The sequence below is a fragment of the Plecotus auritus genome (assembly GCF_963455305.1).
Source record: "Plecotus auritus genome assembly, chromosome: 3".
NCBI lineage: Eukaryota > Metazoa > Chordata > Mammalia > Chiroptera > Vespertilionidae > Plecotus > Plecotus auritus.
Window position 1 is genome coordinate 49,708,482 of NC_137772.1, and position 22,691 is coordinate 49,731,172.

The following is a 22,691-nucleotide window of genomic DNA, read 5'->3' on the forward strand; positions in this document are numbered from 1 at the left end:
CCAGATCTGCAGGCAATCCTTATTGTTAAAATGGGCTTAATTATGGTATAGCTGTGATTCTGTGTAAATTGTATATTTACACATTTTTTATTTAAATCCTTAATACTTTACAATTTGTACATCTCTTTTACAGTGAGATATGAAGTAACAAATTAAAAATATTTTTCTAATCAGTTGTCTGAAGCTTATTTGGTGACTAAGCCATCTTTCTGAAAACTCATTCAAAATCCCACCTTGTCCAAATCTGCATAGCACATCTCTTACATTGCCTCACACAGGGTAGGCACTCAAAAGGCGGAAGTTCTTGTGCTTCTATAAAGTTTAAATTTGCTTTCCTATAAATTCCATTGTCCCTATTTTGCCTGCAGTCATACTAACAAAACCTAAGTAGCAATCTAAACATCCTCAATTGTTTCAATCAGTCTTCACATGGCATAGTTTTCCAAAATAAGCCACCACAGCTGCCCTCCTTTTTATAAGCTCTAATTGTTAATTTCATCTTAACAAGGTGGCTTCTTGGATGAACCATTTTCAACTAGACATGTTTTCATGATTGCAGATAGTCAGGAAATAATATCCTCCCTTGTTCTCAACACCTTGGTTCTATAAATGCAATCTAATTTTATGTTAGTATTTTTCACATTTTATTCATACTGTGTTGAACTAATAATGCATTTTGTCATTAGCTAAAGCCATAATTTTTATGCACTGTTTTTAAGACCAATATTCCCCTCTTTGAAAATATGAAGTGTCTTGATCATCTAATAACAATATTTAAAAATGCCAAAAATCCTATCTAATAAAAGAGTAATATGCAAATTAACCATCACTCCGCTACACCCACAAGCCACGCCCACCAGCCAATCAGGAGCGAATATGCAAATAAACCCAACCAAGATGGCTATGGCCACAGAGAGCAGGAGGGAAGCTTGGGTTTCCCCAGAAATGGAGGAAGCCAAGCTTTCCGCCTGCCCTTGCTGGCCTAGGCCTCCACTCAAGGCTACAAAGTTTCAATTATAGAAGATACATAAATCCCAACAGAAATGGCTGCTGCCACAGAGCTAGCAGGAGGCTTGGCTCCGCTCCAGGCTACAAAGCTTCAATAGTAGAAGATAAATAAACCCCAGGGCTGTCTAAAAAGCATTTTAAATATCCTCAGCTGCCTCCGCTTGGGTGGCCAGGGGGTGTGGCCAGCCTGCAAACCACCACAGGCCCCTCGCCCAGGCCACCCCATGCCCCAAGGGAACCCCCACCCTGATCCGGGACACCCTTCAGGGCAAACCAGCTGGCCCCCACCCGTGCACCAGGCCTCTATCCTATCTAATAAAAGAGTAATATGCAGATTGACCATCACTCCAACACACAAGATGGCTGCCCCCATGTGGACACAAGATGGTCAAAGATCCTGCCCGCATGTGGACACAAGATGGCCACCACAAGATGGCCAGCAAGGGAGGGCAGTTGGGAGGGACCAAGCCTGCAAGGGAGGGCAGTTGTGGGCGATCAGGCCAGCAGGGGAGGGCAGTTGGGAGGGACCAGACCTGCAAGAAAGGGCAGTTGGGGGCAATCAAGCCTGCAGGGGAGGGCAGTTAGGGGTGACCAGGCCTGCAGGGGTTGGGGGGCAGTTAGGGGCAAACAGGCTGGCAGGGGAGTGGTTAGGGGGTGATCAGGCTGGCAGGCAGAAGCAGTTAGGGGCAATCAGGAAGGCAGGCAGGCAAGCAGTTGGGAGCCAGCAGTCCTGGATTGTGAGAGGGATGTCCGACTGCCCGTTTAGGCCTGATCCCACTGGTTTCAGGCTTAAACAGGCAGTCAGACATCTCTCGAGGGGTGCCAGATAAGAGAGGGTGCAGGCTGGGCTGAGGGACACCCCCCCACCCCCGTGCATGAATTTCGTGCACCGGGCCTCTAGTCTAATAATAAGAAAGTAAGGGTCACTTATCCTTTATATTACATTTTCACTCTTTCATTCAAATTCAAGACATTTTCTAAGAAATTTGTTTTCATTAAATATATATTGTTTTAGCCCTAGCTGGTTTGACTCAGTGGATAGAGCCTTGGCATGTGGACCAAAGGGTCCAGGTTTGATTCTGATCAAGGGTGCGTACCTTGGTTGCAGGCTCCTCCCCAGCCCTGGCCCAGTCAGAGCTTGTGCAGGAGGCAACCAATTGATGTGTGTTTCTCTCACATCAACGTTTCTCTCTGTCTTTCCCTCTCTCTTTCACTCTCCCTAAAAATAAATAAATAAATATATGTTTTAGAGTCATAGAGTAAGTTAAAAGTCCAAAAGCTAGAGGACATGGGAGTTAAAAGTCCAAAAGCTAGAGGACATGGGAACATAAGGCCCCCACTACCAGACTTTGGGGAAAGGTATTTTAAGTATTTTAAGTATTTTTTTTTTTATTTTAGAGAGGAAGGAAGTGAGAGAGAAATATCCTCAGCTGCCTCCTGTACGTTCTCTACCAGGGATTGAGCCTGCAACCTGGGCATGTGCTCTGACCAGGAATCTGAACCAGTGACCTTTTGGTGCACCAGACTATGTCCAACCAACTGAGCCACACCAGCCAGGGCTGTCTAAAAAGCATTTTAAAGACAGTGATAGTCCTTTTCAATTAAGTACATCTTCAGTGTTTTCAGTATTCATCTTACTTTAAACATCTTTACATATGCCAGGAAAGAAAAGTTTCAGAAAAGCATACACAACATAATTTCACTTTGACATATAGGTGTTTATTCACAAGTTTACACATCTTTGAAATTGAGCAGATGCATAGTTGGTATATATATCAGAATGTATATACCCAAATGCTAACCAATGTTTACCTTGTGACTGGGGGTTTAAAATTAACGGGACAGCCGAAACCGGTTTGGCTCAGTGGATAGAGCGTCGGCCTGCGGACTGAAAGGTCCCGGGTTCGATTCCGGTCAAGGGCATGTAACTTGGTTGCGGGCACATCCCCAGTAGGAGGTGTGCAGGAGGCAGCTGATCGGTGTTTCTCTCTCATCGATGTTTCTAACTCTCTATCCCTCTCCTTTCCTCTCTGTAAAAAATCAATAAAATATATTTTAAAAAAAATAATAAAATAAAATAAAATTAAATTAATGGGACAATTGGACTTGCATTTTCTATGCAATTATTTTATAATTTTTAATATAGTGGACATGTTGCTTTTATAATAGAATTTAAACTCTTGGATAATAGTTATAATAGGAAAATATCAGTTAATTTAATAAACAGGAAAAACTCAGAAGATCATGTTTTATTATCTAAGTTACTAATAGAAATCATATATGGAAGATAGTCCATTATATTTTTAAATTTATAATGACATATATGCTTTTATTTTAAATGTGCTTAGAAATATTTTATTCAAATCATTGGCCTTTCTCAAACGCTCTGGTTTAAAAGTGTTTTCTACTTCATCACATGGAAGTATTTTTTACTTATCTCTTCATTAACTACTTTTCTTCTGTATATTATCCACAAACTCAAAGAGCTTATTGGCACATTGCTCTTTCAGGCTTTCAGAATTTTATGCAATTTTGTGGTATCCCGTAGTACCCTGTTAATAGGATGAGCAAGAAACAATCTTGATAAAATTGGGAAACCAAATTATACTGCAATAGAACAGGAAATTCATTACTAAAATCCATAGAAGCAAGAGAGCAAGATTAATGGCCTTAAACATTAAATAAGGAGGATAAAACTGAAGAGATAACAAAAGCATTGGTATATTTTTCATTTTCTCCTCTATTTTAAATATATTTATTTTGTTTGGAATTACTTTTATGAGTCTCTATTTAAATTAATGAAATAATCACTCATCTTTAAAGAGTAACAAGTTTAATCCTAAAGAGGGGGCAGGGGGAAGTAATGTAGTGAGAGAATGTAGAATTGGGAATCAGAAGACCTTGACTTAAATATGCTACTTAAAGTCTTAGTATTATCTGAGATTTAATCAAAAGACTGTATTTGAGAAGGTAAATGTGTCTGAAATATTTTTTTAAAGGAGAGGAGTTTTCCAGTTAAAATGGAGTCCCAAATCCATACACTTACAAATTTCCCCTACCAAATTCCATATAAATAACAGTGAGGGAAACAAAAATGTGTAAAGGGCAAAAAATAAGAAAAGAAACAACAATAGATAAGATTGGTTAACAAAATGTTGGACAATGGAAACAGCAAGAAGTCATGGTAACTGACTTTAAACACGTTTGACTAGTAAGTTTATTTTAGTTTAATGTTGTGAAACTTAAACAAAAAGTTCACTTTTACTTCTGGACTGATATGGCTTAGCACAGAGCTAGAACACAGTGAGTTAAAAGTCCAAAAGCTAGAGGACATGGGAACATAAGGCCCCCACTACCAGACTTTGGGGAAAGGGCCTTCAACTTCCAGAAATGGAAAAATTGGGTTCAAGTTAATTGTATTTAAATATCATAATGACAGGAGTGTTTATCCAATATAATCCTATATATTCTTAGGTCTGCTTCTGTATGTTCTTACATATTGTTCTTTTTATGGGAATCCTCCCCAATACCTATCTCATGTGTGTCTAATTGCTCACAAGTAAAAGGAGGAATCACCAGCAGAAAGAATCAGGTGGCCAGATTGGCTGATTAAGGCTCTTCTTACTCTGACTGGCCAAAGAGACTTCTCTATTTCTATACACCTTGTCATTTATTGCTCAAATATTGATTGAGAAAATTCTATGTGCCAGGAAAACCATCCTAATTTCTAAGGACATAACAGTGAATAAAACTAAGTCCCTGTCTTTAAGAATTTGCATTCTAATGGCAAGAGACATACAATAAACATGTTAAAAATGTGTGTTCATAAGAAAAAGAGAGGTATATGCCTGGCCAGTGTGGCTCAGTGGTTTAGCGTCAACCTATGAACCAGGAGGTCATGGATTGATTCCCAGTCAGGGCACTTGCCCAGGCTCAATCTCCACTGTGGAGCCAATCAATGATTCTCATCATTGATGTTTCTCTCTCTCTCTCTCTCTCTTCCTCTCTGAAATTAATACAAATATATTTTAAAAAGAAAAAGAGAGATATAAATGATGATAATAGAAGTGGGGATCTATTTGATACAGGGTAGAGAAAAACTTGTCTTATAAACCTGCATGTGAGCAAAGAACTAAAATGAAATGAGGACATGATCCAGAGGCTGTCTAAGGGAAGAGTTTCCTGGAAGAGAAAACGTTAAGCACAAACGAAACACAAAAATGAGTCCAGAAGACAAAACCAGGAAGTGACTGCTGTCATGGAGCTTACTTCCTACAGAGGGAGACAGACAAGAAACAAACACATGTATTTTAGACAGTGGTACTTTGTACACAGGAAATGAATATATCCTAAGTAACAGAGAGTGACTCAACGTGTCTATTTTAGGTTGAGGTATTAGGAATGACCAGCCTATAGGGTTGAGATTAGGACGACTGCCATAATAGAGCTGCCTTTGAAAAGTGGCAGGAAAGTAACTGCCAGACAAGCCCCGGGGAGGAAAGAGGAAAACAAACAAAGAGGGCTAAAGGGGAAATAAACTCATTCCAATGCCACTGGAATCTACATGGCTCAGCAAATGTGAGGCAGGAATTAAAAAAAAAAAAAAAAAAGCAAAGCAACCATGAACCATCTGAAAAAAGAAGTGACAGGAAAATAGCTGAAGCCAAAGTGTTAAGGAAATCTGAATCTTCAAGACGTATTGGACAAGCAAGATAGAGCAAAAGTGACTTAGAGGAAGTATTTAGAGAGTTAGTCGGCAAAAACCATGGTGTTTCTCTTTCTCATATCCAAGTTTTACCCTTGACTTTCTAGTCCTTTCACTTTTCTTACCCTCTCTTGTTTCAATGTTCCTTCCTTGATCAGGACTTAGATTTTCGTCCCACAAGACCCATCTCCACTCAGAAAAGGGGAGGGAGGGAGAGGAGCCGAGAGGGAGGAAAGCAGGGAGGGAGAGGCAGAAATAGCGATCTGTTGTTCACTTATTTAAGCATTCATTAGCTGCTTCTTGCATAAGCCCATCAAATTTCACCATACCAAAACTGAATTCAATGTATCTAAAAATCTCTTCCTAGTCTTGCCTAACAACAGGTGTCCAGTTATCTTAAGGTAGAATCCCAAAGCCATCTTTGACTTTTTCTCCCTCCCTTGCAGACCACAGCTTAACAATGTCCATGTCCAGCCAACTTGACTTCCAAAAAAATCATCTTTTGGCCCTTCTCTTAAACTCCTTGGCATGGCCTGAGTCCACTCCTTGACATCAATCTCCTGAATTACTGAATCAGTTTCCTAATTGACTCCCCTATTATTACAGGCACTTGTCCTCCACTCTCCTAGGAGTTATCTTTTAAAAACACAAGTATGACTATTTTACTACCATATTTAAAAATATGATGCTCTCCCAGATTCCTCAACCTACATTTCTGCCCTTCCTGTCGTCTTCCCATGCCCCCAGCTGCTCTGCCTCAGTTCACATTCTAGTCATGGTGGAGCCCTTGACTTCCACTTTTATATAAATCATTAGATCATGGCTCATTAAACCTCTAAACCTCTGTGTATCCAGTTCCCTCTGGCCACAGGCAAGTTGCTCTTTCTTCTCCTTTATTGGTTCAGTCAGTCAGTCAGTCAGTCAATCAGACAGGCAACCTAAACTTCCTGGGGGCAAAAGGAAAAAGAAAATAAAATAAGAAAATAATTTCATAATGATAAGCATGATAAAGTAAACACAAAAGGGACTTTACATAGGTATCTCTAAAAGCCAAGACCTCACCCAGCCAATGTGGCTCAGTGGTTGAGCATAACCTATGAACCAGGAGGTCACAGTTCAATTCCCAATCAGGGCACATGCCCAGATTGCAGGCTCAATCCCCAGTGTGGATCAAGCCTGCAATAAATAAAAGTCAAGACCTCATCAATGACCAAGAAGTAGCAATATAAACCTGGGGCGCTGCTATGAGGAAGCAGTAAGCAGGGGAAACAGCCCTAAGATGAAAAAGAGCCTAGAGACCACAGTGAGGAGTTTGAATTAGAAGTCATTGAAGAATATTGGGCAGGTGGGTAAACCTTCACATTAAAATGAAAACTGGGAGAAAGGGCAGACATAACTTATTCCCACTTTTACTTTAAATAAATTTATTCAATCCTATATAATAAAGAGGTAATATGCAAATTGACCATCATGCCCTCACACAAGATGGCCGCCCCCATGTGGTCACAAAATGGCCACCACAAGATGACCCACAGGGGAGGGCAGTTGTGGGTGATCAGGCCAGCAGAGGAGAGCAGTTGGGGGAGACCAGGCCAGCAGGGGAGGGCAGTTGGGGGTGACTGGGCTTGCAGGGGAGGGAGGGCAGTTGGGGGGAACCAGACCAGCAGGGGAGGGCAGTTGGGGATGACCAGGCCAGCAGGGGAGGGCAGTTGGGGGCGACCAGGCCAGCAGGGGAGGGCAGTTGGGGGCGATCAGGCCAGCAGGGGAGGGCAGTTGGGGGCGATTGGGTCAGCAGGGGAGCAGTTAGGCATTGATCAGGCTGGCAGGGGAGTGGTTAGGGGATGATCAGGCTGGCAGGCAGAAGTGGTTAGGGGCAATCAGGCAGGCAGGCAGGTGAGCGGTTGGGAGCCAGCAGTCCTGGATTGTGAGAGGTATGTCCGACTGCCGGTTTAGGATTGGAGAGGGTGCAGGCTGGGATGAGGGACACCCCCCCACACCAGTGTAGGAATTTCATGCACCAGGCCTCTAGTCTCTTTATAAATATGGACATCTATATCATCAATGATGATTCCCAAACTGTTGCCCTACCTTCCTTATAGAGCAGCATCTTCAGTGCTTTACCTTCAACTCCTCAACACTGTGCCTCAATATATGGTACTTCATAAAGAATGGTATTGATTTTTAAAATTTTTTTATTTATTGACTTTTTTTAGAGAGAGAAAGGGAGAGAGGGAAGGAAAGAAGGGGAGAGGGACAGGAAGGATGGGAAGGAGGGAGGGGTGAGGGAGGGAGGAAGGGAGGGAGAGAGGGAGGGACATGATTTTGTTGTTCCACTTATTTAAATATTCATTGGTTGCTTCTTGTATGTGCCCCGACAGGGGTTCAAACCAGCAACCTTGGCTTATAGGGACTCACTAACCAACTGAGCTACCCAGCCAGGGCCAGAATGGTATTGATTTCTATGGACTAATTTGTGCAAATTAATTTGTATATGGTTAGGAGAATGAGTATAAACTGTAATTATAAAATCAAGCTAAATGCAGTAAATATATGGGTTTGGAGCATGAAGGGGAGAAATATATTTAAAACAACAAAAAAATTACTGTGTCAGCCATCCCTTCTAAAGGAATTAGAACAAGGAGATAAATAATGAGTTATTATTCGGAGAACATTACAGGAAATAACAAAGTTGGCAGGCCAGACTAATTTGATGACTTTTTTTCTTTACAGTAGAGAATTTGCTAGTTTTAAAAAAAATCAGAAGCATAAACTAGATCTGACTTCAGTAAGATACCTGACACATAATAATCTACGGAAAGATTTTAAATCAAGTTTGGACAGAAATACAATTAAAATGACTCAAAGCTAGATCTATGTATGACATTGTAAAGAATAATTATAAATGGCCATACATCTTTCTCAGTAGTTATACAAGCATTGTTTCATAAAGGCTATTACTGGTTTTAAATATCTTTAAAAAAACAACCTAGAAGATAGAAAAAAAGTATATTAATTGTTTATTCACAATCTATCAAAGGGAAGAACATAAGCAGAGAAGCAATAGGCACGTGAGGAATAATTGGTTAATGAGGATATTTACAATCAGAAGATGCAACTTCAAGTCAAGAACATGCCACCTAAGTATTCCTAAAATGTAAATGCTGATGTAGTTAGAAATTTTAGTTTCAATTTTTTATTTGTATTCTTCTACAGATGCAATTTCATTTTAAGAATTTGTATTTAATACCAACACTGCATTTCCCAATCATATTATTATTCCTCATCTAGATTTAGCTATAGAAGATCACAGGATTCATTATTTGTTTTAATCCTCAGTCGAGGATACTTTTCCATTGATTTTTAGAGAGAGTGGAAGAGAGAGAGAGAAAGACAGAAAGAAACATGGATGTGAGAGAAACACATCAATTGGTTGCCTCCTGCACGAGCTCCCACCAGGGCCCAGTCCCAGGAGAAGCCTGCAACCAAGGTACATGCTCTTGACTGGAATCAAACCTAAGACCCTTAGGTCTGCAGGTTGACACTCTATCCACTGAACCAAACCAGCTAGGGCAAGATTCATTCTTTTTTTTAAATTTAATTTAAATGCTTTATTGTTTAAAGTATTATACATGTCTCCTTTTTCCACTGACCTCTCCCCAGACTCTCCCACCCTCCAGCACATGCCCTCACTCCCCTACTGTCTGTGTCCATTGGTTATGCTTAAATGCATGCATAGAAGTCCTTTGGTTAATCTCTTAACCCCGCCACCCACCCTCCCCTGCCTTCCCTCTGAGGTTGGACATTCTGTTCGATGCTTCTATGTCTCTGGATCTATTTTTGTTCATCAGTTTATGTTGTTCAATATTTTCCACAAATGAGTGAGATTCTGTGATATTTATCTTTCTCCAACTGGCTTATTTCACTTAGCATAATGCTTTCCAGGTCCATCATGCTGTTGCAAATGGTAGCAATTCCTTTTTTACAGAAGCTTAGTATTCCATTATGTAGATGTACCACAGTTTTTTAATCCACTCATCTGCTGATGGGCCCCTTGGCTGTTTCCAAATCTTAGCTATTGTAAATTGTGCTGCTATGAACACGGGGGTGCATATATCCTTTCTGATTTGTGTTTCTGATTAGAAGATTCCATAGGCAGCAAAATATCAGACATATGTCATAGCAATATCTTTACCGATACAGCCCCTAGGACAATAAGAAGAAAACAAACAAATGGGACTACATCAAAATAAAAAGCTTCTGCACAGCAAAAGAAACTATCAACAAAACAACAAGAAAGCCCACTGCATGGGAGAACATATTTGCCAATCTTATCTCTGATAAGGGTTTAATCTCCAACACTTATAGGGAACTCATACAACTTATAAAAGAGAAGATAAACAATCCAATAAAAAAAATGGGCAAAGGACCTAAATAGACACTTTTTGAAAGTGAATATACAGAAGGCCAAGAGACATATGAAAACATGCTTAAAGCCACTAATCATCCGAGAGATGCAAATCAAAACGACAATGAGGTACCATCTCACACCTGTCAGAATGGCAATCATCAACAAATCAACAAAGGACAAGTGTTGGGGAGAATGTGGGGGAAAAGGAACCCTCTTGTACTTCTGGAGGGAATGCAGACTGGTGCAGCCACTATGGAAGACAGTATGGAGTTTCCTCAAAAGGTTAAACATGGAGCTCCCATTTGACCAAGATTCATTCTTTACCAGTGTTTCTTTGTTTCCCTGTCTTAGAAGGGAGTGTTGGGGGCACTATTTCAAGTAGAAAAGTGAGAGAAGACATTACAAGAAAATGCAAAGCTTTGCAAGCCATCTTGGGGAATAGTTTTCCAGGCAGAGGAAAAAACGAACGTCAAAGCCCATTAGATTCCTAATGTGCTGGAAGAAAAGCAAGGAGGCTACTGTTGCTGAAACAGCATGAGATCATAGGAGAGAGGTTCCAGATGACATCAGAGAGATGTGTGGATTGAGGGGAGCCTTGTAAACCATAGCAGGGCTCTTTTACTGCAAATGAAATGGGAGCCATTGGAGGAATTTGAGCAGAGGAGTGACATTATCTCACACTTAAAAGCCTCCTCCCACACCACCCTGGCTGCTGTATTGGGAACAGACTATAGGAATCAAGAATAGAAACGAGAGAATTCATTTTTTAAAAAAAAATAACAGAACCAGTCTGGTAGTAGTGGGAGGGGTAAAATGTAATCAGATTACAGGTATATTTGGACTGGAGCCAATAACATATGTTCAGATTGGGTAGAGGTATGAGAGAAAGATCAGAATTAAGGATGACTCTAGAAGAGAAATTCCATTAATTAAATAGAAAAGATTTTCAGTGAAGCCACTTTGGGAAGTAAGACCAGGAGCTCAGTTTGGAGTCTAAGATATCTATTAGAAATTCAAGTGGAAATGTCAAGTTGGATATATTAGTCAGCAGTTCAGAACAGAGATGCAGGATGAAGATAACCATTTTGATCTTTGAAGCCCTAAGACTTGGTGAGATCATTTTTTAAAAAGTGAGAACACATGAAAAGAAGAGTATAATTAAGAATTAAACCTTGGTGCAATTTGAAGATCACACTGGAGGAGATGAGGAGGAATCAGCAAAAGAGAGTAAGCAAAGGCAATCAGTCAGTAAGGGAAGAGAAAGAAACTGGAAAATGTGTATCCTGGGAATCAAGTGAAAAAATTTTTTTCAAAGAGAAGGAAGTGATCAACCTGCCACATGCTGCTGACAAGTCACTTAAGATGAAGACAGAAAATTGGATTTAACAATTGGTTTAACAATGTGGAGATCATTGGGGATGTTGACAAGAAATGTTTCTTTGAAAGTCTGTTACAATAGATTCAAAAGACAGCAGGGAGAGAGAAACCATAGACAGCAAATGTAGACAGGCCTTTTAGGACATTCTGTATGAAAATAAAGTGGAGCAGCAAAAGATGAAAACAATCCCTTCAAAATATATTTTATGGTGATGAAACAAATTATGTCAATGAGATTGAATAAAGAGAAAAAAAAATTAATGCCAAAAAAAAAAGCAAAAGTAGAGAATGCAAGAGAATTATTATAATGATTGGCAGTAAATCTGCTTAAAAAAGAGGACCATGAGTATATGAGGGCTGAGAGCAACAGTGAAAAGGGGGTAGAGATCAATGCCATCAAAGGTCACTAGAAGTAGTTCTTGGAAGAAGCAACTAGGAAAAATAGGTGGTGATCACAGGAGAGTGCTATGCTTGAAACTAAAATGTTGAAGTTGTTACAGGTATTTGTAATGATAAGGACTATGGTATGTCCATGGAGCAAAAGGAACACAAGAGGACAAGATTATTAGAAGAAAGGACATTAAGTAGCCAAAAAGTTAGCATATTAGAAGGTTCACCTTGTTGTTTTTTAAATCACCAAAAATCATGATCACCAAGAAATAATATTTGGAGAAAATAACAATGAGCCAAAGGTTTCAATTTTCAAAGAATGAAAAAAGAAAACATTATCCATCAAGGAACCTTCCAAACTAGTGAGGCAGAAGTAAATATATAAATCCTATCTAATAAAAGAGTAATATGCAAATTGACCATCACTCCAACACACAAGATGGCTGCCCCCATGTGGTCAAAGATGACTGTCCCCATGTGGACACAAGATGGCCCCCACAAGATGGCCAGCAGGGGAGGGCAGTTGGGAGGGACCAGGCCAGCAGGGGAGGGCAGGTGGGGGAGACCCAGGCCTGCAGGGGAGAGCAGTTGGGGGGGACCAGTCCTTCAGGGGAGGGCAGTTACGGGTGACCAGGCCTGCAGGGGAGGGCAGTTAGGGGTGACCAGGCCTGCAGGGGTTGGGGGGCAGTTAGGGGCAAACAAGCTGGCAGGGGAGCAGTTAGGCATCAATCAGGCTGGCAGGGGAGTGGTTAGGGGGTGATCAGGCTGGCAGGCAGAAGCGGTTAGGGGCAATCAGGAAGGCAGGCAGGTGAGCAGTTGGGAGCCAGCAGTCCTGGATTGTGAGAGGGATGTCCAACTGCCCGTTTAGGCCCAATCCTACTGGGATCGGGCCTAAACAGGCAGTCAGACATCCCTTGAGGGGTCCCAGATAGGAGAGGGTGCAGGCTGGGCTGAGGGACACACACCCCCATGCATGAATTTCATGCACCAGGCCTCTAGTTTAATATAATATAAAAAGTGCTAAAACAGAGATCTGAACCAAGCCTCATGGGATGACAGAGGAGGAATTGTTAGGTACTCAACAGATATCAAATGAGCAAATGAATGAATGAATGAATGAACGAACAAGCGAACGAAGGAACAAAAAAACTGTGGGTTTGGTGAGTATAGTGGGTTAAATAGTAGTTTCCCAAAAGATATGTCTTCCCAGAACCTATGAATGTGACCTTATTTGAAAAAAAAAAAAAAAGGGAGGTCTTTGAAGATATAAATAAGGGTGTTGAGATGAGAACACCTGGATTACTGAGATGGGCCCTAAATGCAATGACTTATAAGACATAGAGGCAAAGCCAACATGGAGATATGAAAAGGAAGCAGAGGTTCTAGTTACCCAGGCACAAGGCAAGAAACACCTGGAGCCAGCAGAAGCTGGAAGAGGCAAGAACCAAATCTCTCTAGACCAGCCTTGGGCAAACTACGGCCAGCGGGCCGGATCCGGCTGTTCTATCTGGTTCTCTTGCTCTCCCCTCCGCTCCTTTACTTTGAATTTATATTAGTTCACACAAACACTCCATCCATGCTTTTGTTCCGGCCCTCTGGTCCAGTTTAAGAACCCATTGTGGCCCTGGAGTCAAAAAGTTTGCCCACCCCTGCTCTAGACCCTCCAGGTGGCCCTGCTGACAACCTGATTTTGTACTTCTGGCCTCCACAACTTGGTGTGTGGTAATTTGTGACAGAAATGAATACAATGAGGAAAACTCTCACAGGGACATCTGAACTGAATCTTGAAAGAATAGAAGTTTGCAAAGGCAAGAAGTTAAAGTGAGTAATGAAATAGTATTCCAGACAGTATATGCAAGGACAAAGAGTAATAAAGGGACATGGCATGTTTCAGGAAAAAAGAAAAGTCGAGGGTAGCTGGACATGTGGTTCTAGAATGTAAAACTAGGTTATAAAACCTTGTATTACAAAGAGGAAGCAAAAAAGTAAGTTTTTGACTGTTTTCCTTGATGATGCAACTTGTACATTTAATGATTTCTCTCTGAGCTGGACCTAGATAGATTGTAAAATAAGTTAAATATGCATCCAACTTTTCTTCAAACATATTTACTGCTATTGTGCTAAAGACTGAAGCCCTAATTTAAAATGCAAATTGGGTAATAACACCAACAGCCAATGAATATTTATTCATAATTAGTTTACCATATCACTTAACAAACACCTATCCAGGCTAATAAGTAAACCTAAAGACCAAAAAGTCTTGATAAGGGTTGGAAGTTAAATAAAAAACAAAACCTTCAGTGAATGCTACCTAAATATCCTAACCCACCATCTGCCTATTTTATTTAAAATACAAAATCATTACCTTTCCCCTAGAACTAAGTCTAAAATTTCTTATTTCTCAGTGGTACTCTTTTTTTCTCTGTGTCCAGGCCTGAAAACTTCAGGTTTCTTCTCTCCACCATCAAGAAAAGTGCCTGAAAATTCATCCTAGCACACATCTTTCCAATTCACCCAATTTATCTATTTCCATCCATCACACTAGTATAGCATCTTAAACTCCCTAACTCCAATGTGCTCCCTCCAACTCTTCAAATTTGTGCAAAAAACAATTTTCTGATTTACACACAACATTCCTTACCATAATAATGATTATTATTATTCCTTATCAATATTCAGACCGTATTATTCAATTGGCATGTGATTAAACATAGAAAGCCTGTGATGCTTACACTACGTCTAACTTATGTGATGCCCCCTTCACTGTTAATCATTCACATATGCATGTGATACAAGCTTCCAAAGATACTTAAGAATGCACATCTCCTTCCCATCCCTGCTCCTATCTTATCTGATTTCTCTACAAAGAGACCATTATATTGGTAACAGTAATCTGGAACTACATCTGTTCTCCCAGAGCAGTTAGGTTTTGTTGAAATGTTCCACACACAAACACTTTTCTTATTTAAAAAAGCAAAGGGGGGGTGGTAGACTTGGCTCCTTTAAACTATAGGATGTCGTATATGATGGCAACTAAAACAATTTTTAAATAATTCTTTGGAATAAACAAATTAAAAGTTGAAGTAGCATGGAAAATTATTTAAATGGTTTTAATGAACACTCATTCAGACTGAAATAATTTTAAAAGGAAAAAGAATTTGGTTAAACCATATCTACCAACTCACCTGCTCATCCATTTATTTATTAACACACTTCAGACTCTGTTTTGTGCTATTTATATTTATCTTTCCTTTAAGAAACAACTCAAATTGTTCCAATTTCCCTGAGGAAACCATTTAACTCTTCTAATCTCCCATAGCAAATGGCATATTTTGGAATTATAAATTAGTACCTTACAACATTGTCAAGGTATAAAGTGAAAACAAAAAATAATATAGTCTAATTAACCCTTCTAAACCTCTATCATCACCCAGTTCTACATAAACTCAACTCAGAAAGATGCTTTATACTGAGTAAACTATGATGACAATAAATCCTATAAGAAGAATGTAGAGACTTTAAACTGGTCCACTTCTCCTCAATTTTTTTTTTAGTTATTAGGCATTTCATAGTTATTGTAAGTGATAGTTTATGCAGTTGTAAAAATGCCATATGCACAATTTTGCATGCTGATTTACTTTTAACAAGGTAACCCAAGCATTTCCCATGTTATTAAAAATCTTCATAAACAAAAAAATAAAAATAAATAAATAAATAAACAAACAAACAAACTGGTCCATTTCTCTCCCCTTATGTACTCTCCATTCAAAATATTTAATGTTATATGTATTTCTCCTTCATATATCAAACAATTTGAGTTGTTTCAGGTAAAGCTTGTGTTTAATTTTCCTCTGGCCCCATTTCTTATTCTTGATTTTGTCCTCACTGCATCACCCAATATATTAATATTACCCTACTAATTAATGTCATCAGGTAGTATTTGCCAAGTAATTACCATGTGTAACATTCAAACACTGGGTACTCAGAGTGTTTTTGGGGGGATATTTACATTACAGTAAAGGAGGTAGGTCTATAAAACAAGCAGCAAGGTAGTGTGCTCAGAGAAATTACATTGTACACACATTTAATTCCATAAGTTGTATTTTTAATGTATTTTTTTTATTGATTTCAGAGGGGGAGAGAGAGACAGAAACATCAATGTTGAGAGAGAACCATTGATTGGCTGCCTCCCACCACACCCCCTAGGGATCCAGCCAGTAACCTGGGCATGTGACTTGATGGGGAATCAAACCTCGAACTCCAGGTATATAGGTCGACCCTCAACCACTGAGCCACACTGGCTAGGCCTATAAGCTTTTGAGTGGGGGGAGGGAGACCAAGAGAGAAATACATATAACATTAAATATTTTGAATGGAGAGTACATAAGGGGAGAGAAATGGACCAGTTTAAAGTCTCTACATTCTTCTTATAGGATTTATTGTCATCATAGTTTACTCAGTATAAAGCATCTTTTTGAGTTGAGTTTATGTAGAACTGAGATTATATATTTCTCTCTTGGTCTCCCTCCCCCCACTCAAAAACTTATAGGCCTAGCCAGTGTTGCTCAGTGGTTGAGGGTCGACCTATATACCTGGAGTTCGAGGTTTGATTCCCCATCAAGTCACATGCCCAGGTTACTGGCTGGATCCCTAGTGGGGGGTGTGGTGGGAGGCAGCCAATCGATGGTTCTCTCTCAACATTGATGTTTCTGTCTCTCTCTCCCCCTCTGAAATCAATAAAAAAATACATTAAAAATACAACTTATGGAATTAAATGTGTGTACAATGTAATTTCTCTGAGCACACTATCTTGCTTTTTGTTTTATAGACCTAACCCTTTACTGTAATGTAAATATCCCCCAAAAAACACTCTGAGTATCCAGTGTTTGAATGTTACAAATGGTAATTACATGGCAAATACTACCTGATGACATTAATTAGTAGGATAATATTAATATATTGGGTGATGCAGTGAGGACAAAATCAAGAATAAGAAATGGGGCCAGAGGAAAATTAAACACAAGCTTTACCTGAAACAACTCAAATTGTTTGATATATGAAGGAGAAACAAAGATAACAGATTTCCCGATGACATGGTTAAAGTTTAAACTTCTCAGTTCAAAAATAAGCAGTCCCATGTAACACTCAGTGCTTAATAAGGATATCAAGCCTGAATCAAAGCAGAATTTGGATATTTTTATTTCTCAGATACACCTTATACAATCTTCAATTTCTAAGTTCCCATATCAGTCACATATTGTGTTCTGTAGGAAGATAGCCTTGACAGAGAGTCACTCCAAGCAGCATGTTAGAGAATCCATGAACTATTCTGCAACTTAACCCAATCTTCACCTGTTTCTCTGTTCAGTACAATGAACAGAATCATCTTTGCCTTATTCCTCCAAAATAAACTCTCTGAGTTAAACAAAAAATGATGCCTCAGTCCAAGTCACTAACCCTCTTTCTCCTACTTATTTATATATATAAAAGCCTAAGAGACCAAATGACTGAATGACCAGTCGATGGGTCACTATGACATACACTGACCAGGGGGCAGACGCTCAATGCAGGAGCTGCCCCCTGGTGGTCAGTGTGTTCCCACAGTGGGAGCACTGCTCAGCTGACCAACAGATTCCCGACACCAGGCTCATGGCTGGCGAGTGCAGCTGTGGCCTGCAGGGATCAGGCCAAAACCGGCAGTCTGACATCCCCCCTAGGGGTCCCAGATTGCGAGAGGGTGCAGGCCAGGCTGAGGGACCCCACTGCATGAATCTGTGCACTGGGTCTCTCGTAACTAAATAATAGACATGACATTTGTCCTACTGAGGGTTTATTTTAAAGCCACATTTGGGTTTGTTTGCTTGCTTGCTTGTTTTCACTTTCCTCAAAGATAGTTTTAACTGAGCAGGGTTCATGCTGGCTTTGTCTTGTCTTGTTTCAAAGACACCAAGATCAGGAAATAGCTAGTCTCAATAATTTTCTCATTATTTCTTAGTTTTTCCCCATCCCTAATCCTGGCAAGCCAGTATTGAAGTTAGCCTAACGAATAACCAACCTTGCAGCTGACTAAATAGCATTATTTGAGGGTTACTGGCAAGGTCCCTAGAAAGAACCCAATGGTTTAACACCATTAAAACTATTTTGCTACATTAAGTTTTATTCAAATGTACTTAAGAGGTTCAGTGAGGGGAAAAAGAAGGTCAATGTCTATTTGAAAAGCAGTTTGGCTTGAATAGAGAGGCAAATAATAAATTGCAGGGTTCTGTTAAAAAGGTGATTCATTGGTAAAGACCAATTCACCATGAAGGAACTGGATAGGAATGGGAATTAGAATGAGCCCAGTGGTTAGTCTAACAAGAAGAGGAACAAACAAGTGCTAGGATTAGAATCTTGGTTACCCAGGTAATTACAGACAGGTAAGAAACTAGATATTACAGGATCTTAACTAGAATAAAAAGAGAATGGGTTGCTATTACTGTTAATAGTTCACTTGTTTTTAATCTTTTTTGTTCTGACATGGGTGAAGTTGAAAAAATCAAAACATAAAAGGAGGGGGAAATTTGTAAAGGTATAGAAACAAACATACCAAATTATTTGGGATAATTTCACATTTGAACTGAAGATTGTATAGTGATCCAGGGCAGTGCTTCTCCAACTTTAATGTGCATATGGATCTCCTGGTGATCTTGGTAAAATGAGGATTGTGTTTCCATTGATAAGAGATAGGGCTTGAGATTCTGCCTTTCTAACAAGTGCTCAGGTGATGCCCAGGTTGCTGAAGTGTAGACCACACTTTGATAAGGAAGCAGAAAAAATTTAGCAATGTATATTGATTACAGTGAAACACTCTGAAGAGAGCTTGTCAGGACATGAAAAGTAGAAATAATGTCACTGTTTCCATAAAATATCTAGCAATATAGCAAGCATTCAGTACATGCTTAGTCAATCAGTGGTCTCTCAATTAGAGGACACCCTCTTCCATTTTTGGAATTTCTCCTCATCCTTAAAGACATCTTCACTATTTTAAACTAAACCCCTTTTAATTTCCTAATAAAATATGTGAAAGGAAGGAGAAAAATGCCTCTTCTTTACCACAGTTACTACACCTACTCTCCCAAATCAAAACAGAAATATATATTAATATACACATATATATACAAATAGGTAGATACACATTATAACTGTCTTCAAAGTAACTGTATTTCTTAGATTTTTGTCCAAATTTAGTTAAGCTTTCTCAGAGTTTAGTGGCCTAATGAAAATGTCATTGTAAAGTGCTTCACAGTAGTTTTAAGTGAGTAGGACAGAGCTTGTTGGCTCACAGTATGTGTTCAGTAAATATTTCTTGACATACAGAAAACTTAAAATGTATTTTTATCTTAAGTAATCAAAGCAATAGTCTTATTAGGTAGGCAGAATATTTTTCCTCTTTTTTTCTTTTTGTAAAAAGAAATTAAGGTACAGAGAGGTTGAGAATCCTTCCAGAGTCACAGAGATAGTAAGATTCTCCATGCCCTGATACTTTGTACTTGATTCTATTGCTTTTCTTTTTTCATCATACCATTTCTCAATATGGCACAATGTTCTCTTCAACACATCAAAAATTAACCTAATAATCAAATGAGATATCATAGAATGAATGCCCCCCCAAAAAAAACAGTGTCAAAACATTTTAGCAAAGAGAGCTCGTTTAAGGAAAAAAAAATACATTCTACAAATTTATTATAATAGGAAATAAATTGCAACTTTTTAAGGTAAAACTTAGCTTTAATTTGACAATGCTGTCTCAAAAATTATTATGAAGGTAATATTAAAGATGAATAATTTAGGGAAGGTATGAGGTATATAATTTAATACTAATCTGTAACATTCTCCACTACCTCCTTGAAATTAGAATAGTTAATTAAAACAAGTTAAGTTAAAATGACCCATGTTTTTAACAGTGTTTTACCAGATATTACCTCTAGGTCAGAAATGTTAGCAGATAAGCTTAATGTAAACCCCATCCCAGTGGAAATCACAGGCATCGAGAATGACCATGCTCAGGTGGCAGCATTTAATTACCAGAAAAAGTGGGGATGAGTATTACAATAGCAATAGGGCTGGAGCAGTCCTGAGGGTGCATGGAACAGTCTGACATACAGACATTCCTAAATGTGATTAATTAATCAAGAGCTATCCATAAAGAAAATTATTATACATCCCCTAAGTTCTTAACTGTTCTAAAATAAAACAATTCTAGTGTTAATTTACAAAGGCCTTCCATAAACCAGTAGCCTGGAGAATAGAGCTTCGAGCCTAATTACCAGGTCATGGACCCAGAGACTCTGCATGAAGAGGAGACAAAATATAATTGAGTAAGGACTCAGTTTTACTTTCACAAGATTGTACTATAAACTCTTTTAAGCCTAACCAAAAAAGACTCTTAATTAGGCCATACCTTGCAAAAAGAGGAATGCCCAAACTTCAGGGTTATACTGAATAGTAAATCAAGGTTAAACTAATTCCTGTGTTATTTGAATATATATATTAGTTTTTAGAGAGAGAAACATCAATGATGAGAAAGAATCATTGAGCAGCTGCCTCCTATACACCCCCTATTGGGGATCGAGCCCACAACCCAGGCATGTGCCCTGACCAGGAATCGAACCAGCAACCTCCTAGTTCATAAGTTGACACTCAGCCACTGAGCCATGCCGGCTGGGCTCCTGTGTTATTTGGATCACTGTGCTCCAACTCAGGAATTAAACTGTGGTAAAATACTAATAGTATTTTATCTAAATAAAATTACTACTATGATTAAAATAAATAATCAAAGGGTAACTTCAATTCAGATACAATAAATCCTAGATGTAGTCTTCTAATTGAAGTAAATTCATAGAGCTCCCGCCCTAACTGGTTTGGCTCAGTGGATAGAGCGTCGACCTGCGGACTAAAGGGTCCCAGGTTCGATTAGGGCATGTACCTTGGTTGCGGGCACATCCCCAATAGGAGGTGTGCAGGAGGCAGCTGATCGATGTTTCTAACTCTCATCCCTCTCCCTTGCTCTCTGTAAAATCAATAAAATATATTTTTAAAAAAATTCATAGAGGTCCCAATAGTTATATGGCAATAAGTTTTTCCATCCTCATAAAAAGCATGTGAGTTACCTGAAAAAGCGATAGTTCTCTGACCTTCCCCTAGAGCACCACACAAATCTATTATATCCATGATACATGCTGCTAAGATCTAAAGAGCTGGGAGGAGCTTGGCAGAGTGGAAACAAGTAATCTCCCACTTCAATAAAGTCCCTGTGGTCACATCATTTATGACAATGCTTCTTCTATGTCAACATACATACAAATCACCTGAGCATATTATTAAAATACCTATTCTGATTCAGTAAATCTGAAGTTTTTAGTTCCTAAATTACACTTTGAGAAGTATAGCTAACATTTTGAAATATCACCTCTAAAATGAATTACTCCTGCTAAGAACTCATAGTGTCAGATGAGATCTTGCATTTTGAATATTCTGCTCTTAGCCTTTTACTATATCCTTTAAAAAGTTGTCAGATTTGAGTCAGGTGCAAAGCCAAAGAAGGGTCTCAAGCTGGCCCAGGTTCCAGTATAGATGGTTCTTCCATTTAGGCTTGGATGATGTATGAAGTTTATGGCAAGCTCTGATGGAAGAATCTAGAAGAGGCACTTGGAGTTTAAGATTAAGGCCCAGAGTCCCCCAGCAGGTATCATCTTTTGGTGTGACACTTGTCTCCAATGTTGGATGGGATATTAGACAACCATTCAACCCAGGCTGCCATCATAAACTAGGGGCTATTAGATCAACTTAGCTGTAAAGTCAGGGTTACTCAGAAGCTTTACAAAATTAAGTAGAAGTGGTTTATGTGATCAGCTCTGAGAGTGCCTCAAAAGGTCTAAGTTGCAAGAGGTTATTCACATCACCAGAAACATGACTCCAGCCACACCTGTGAATCTCCCTCATCCCAAACCCAAGGTACAAAAAAGTTCCCCAACTCAAACTGGGTTTAGAGTAATATGCTAGAACAACCAAAAATTGTACTGCTTTAAGATTACAGCAACTCTCAGGGAAGATACTGAAGAACAATGAGGAAGGCAAATACTTAATTTTTGCAAAAATTTGAGTAGTCTCTTAAGATCATCCACTTTGCCAGGGAGAAGCACTGGGTTGGAGTCAGGATTGATATAAGATATCTGCACAATGACCAATGCTTCACTAGAAGTATTACAAGATTTGGAGATCAGAGCTTTAAAATAATCATGCCCCATGGCCCACAGGAATGTTCACTAGAAGACATTCTCTGCAAAAAAAAAAAAAGGTTATTAGTGACCAGATGGCAGCATTAGGTATTGAGATTATGTCTCACATTGGAAAGAGAGCTGGACATTTGCTTAATGAGCTTATGAAGAAAAAGCAATGGTCGTTAAGCATAAACATGATCTATCCTTCATTAAGGCCCATTTACCCAGGTGCAAGCAACCTCACAACTTGGGGTTCTATTCATCTGGAGGTTTTAAGAAAAAAAAAAGGGGGGGAGAATAACTCCAAGACAAAAAATAAAAAGATGATGATTCCAAGTAAGACCACCACCTGGCCATTTGGGAATTCTCAATCACTAAGAAACAAGTAGAATAAGAAATAACAATGTTAGTTAAAATCTGGTACTGGACATCCAGGAAGACTGAGACTGTCTGAACACCCAAAGAACTAGAAGGGGCCCTAACTGGTTTGGCTCAGTGGATAGAGTGTGGGCCCGCAAACTGAAGAGTCCTGGGTTTGATTCCA

At 39.3% G+C, this 22,691-nt stretch overlaps 1 protein-coding gene across 1 annotated transcript in view; it reads right to left on the reverse strand.

The window, feature by feature from the left end:
- Positions 1–22,691, reverse strand: part of GPC5 (glypican 5) — a 1,409,835-nt gene that overhangs the window by 1,297,427 nt on the left and 89,717 nt on the right. The gene's annotated exons all lie outside the window — the stretch shown is intronic.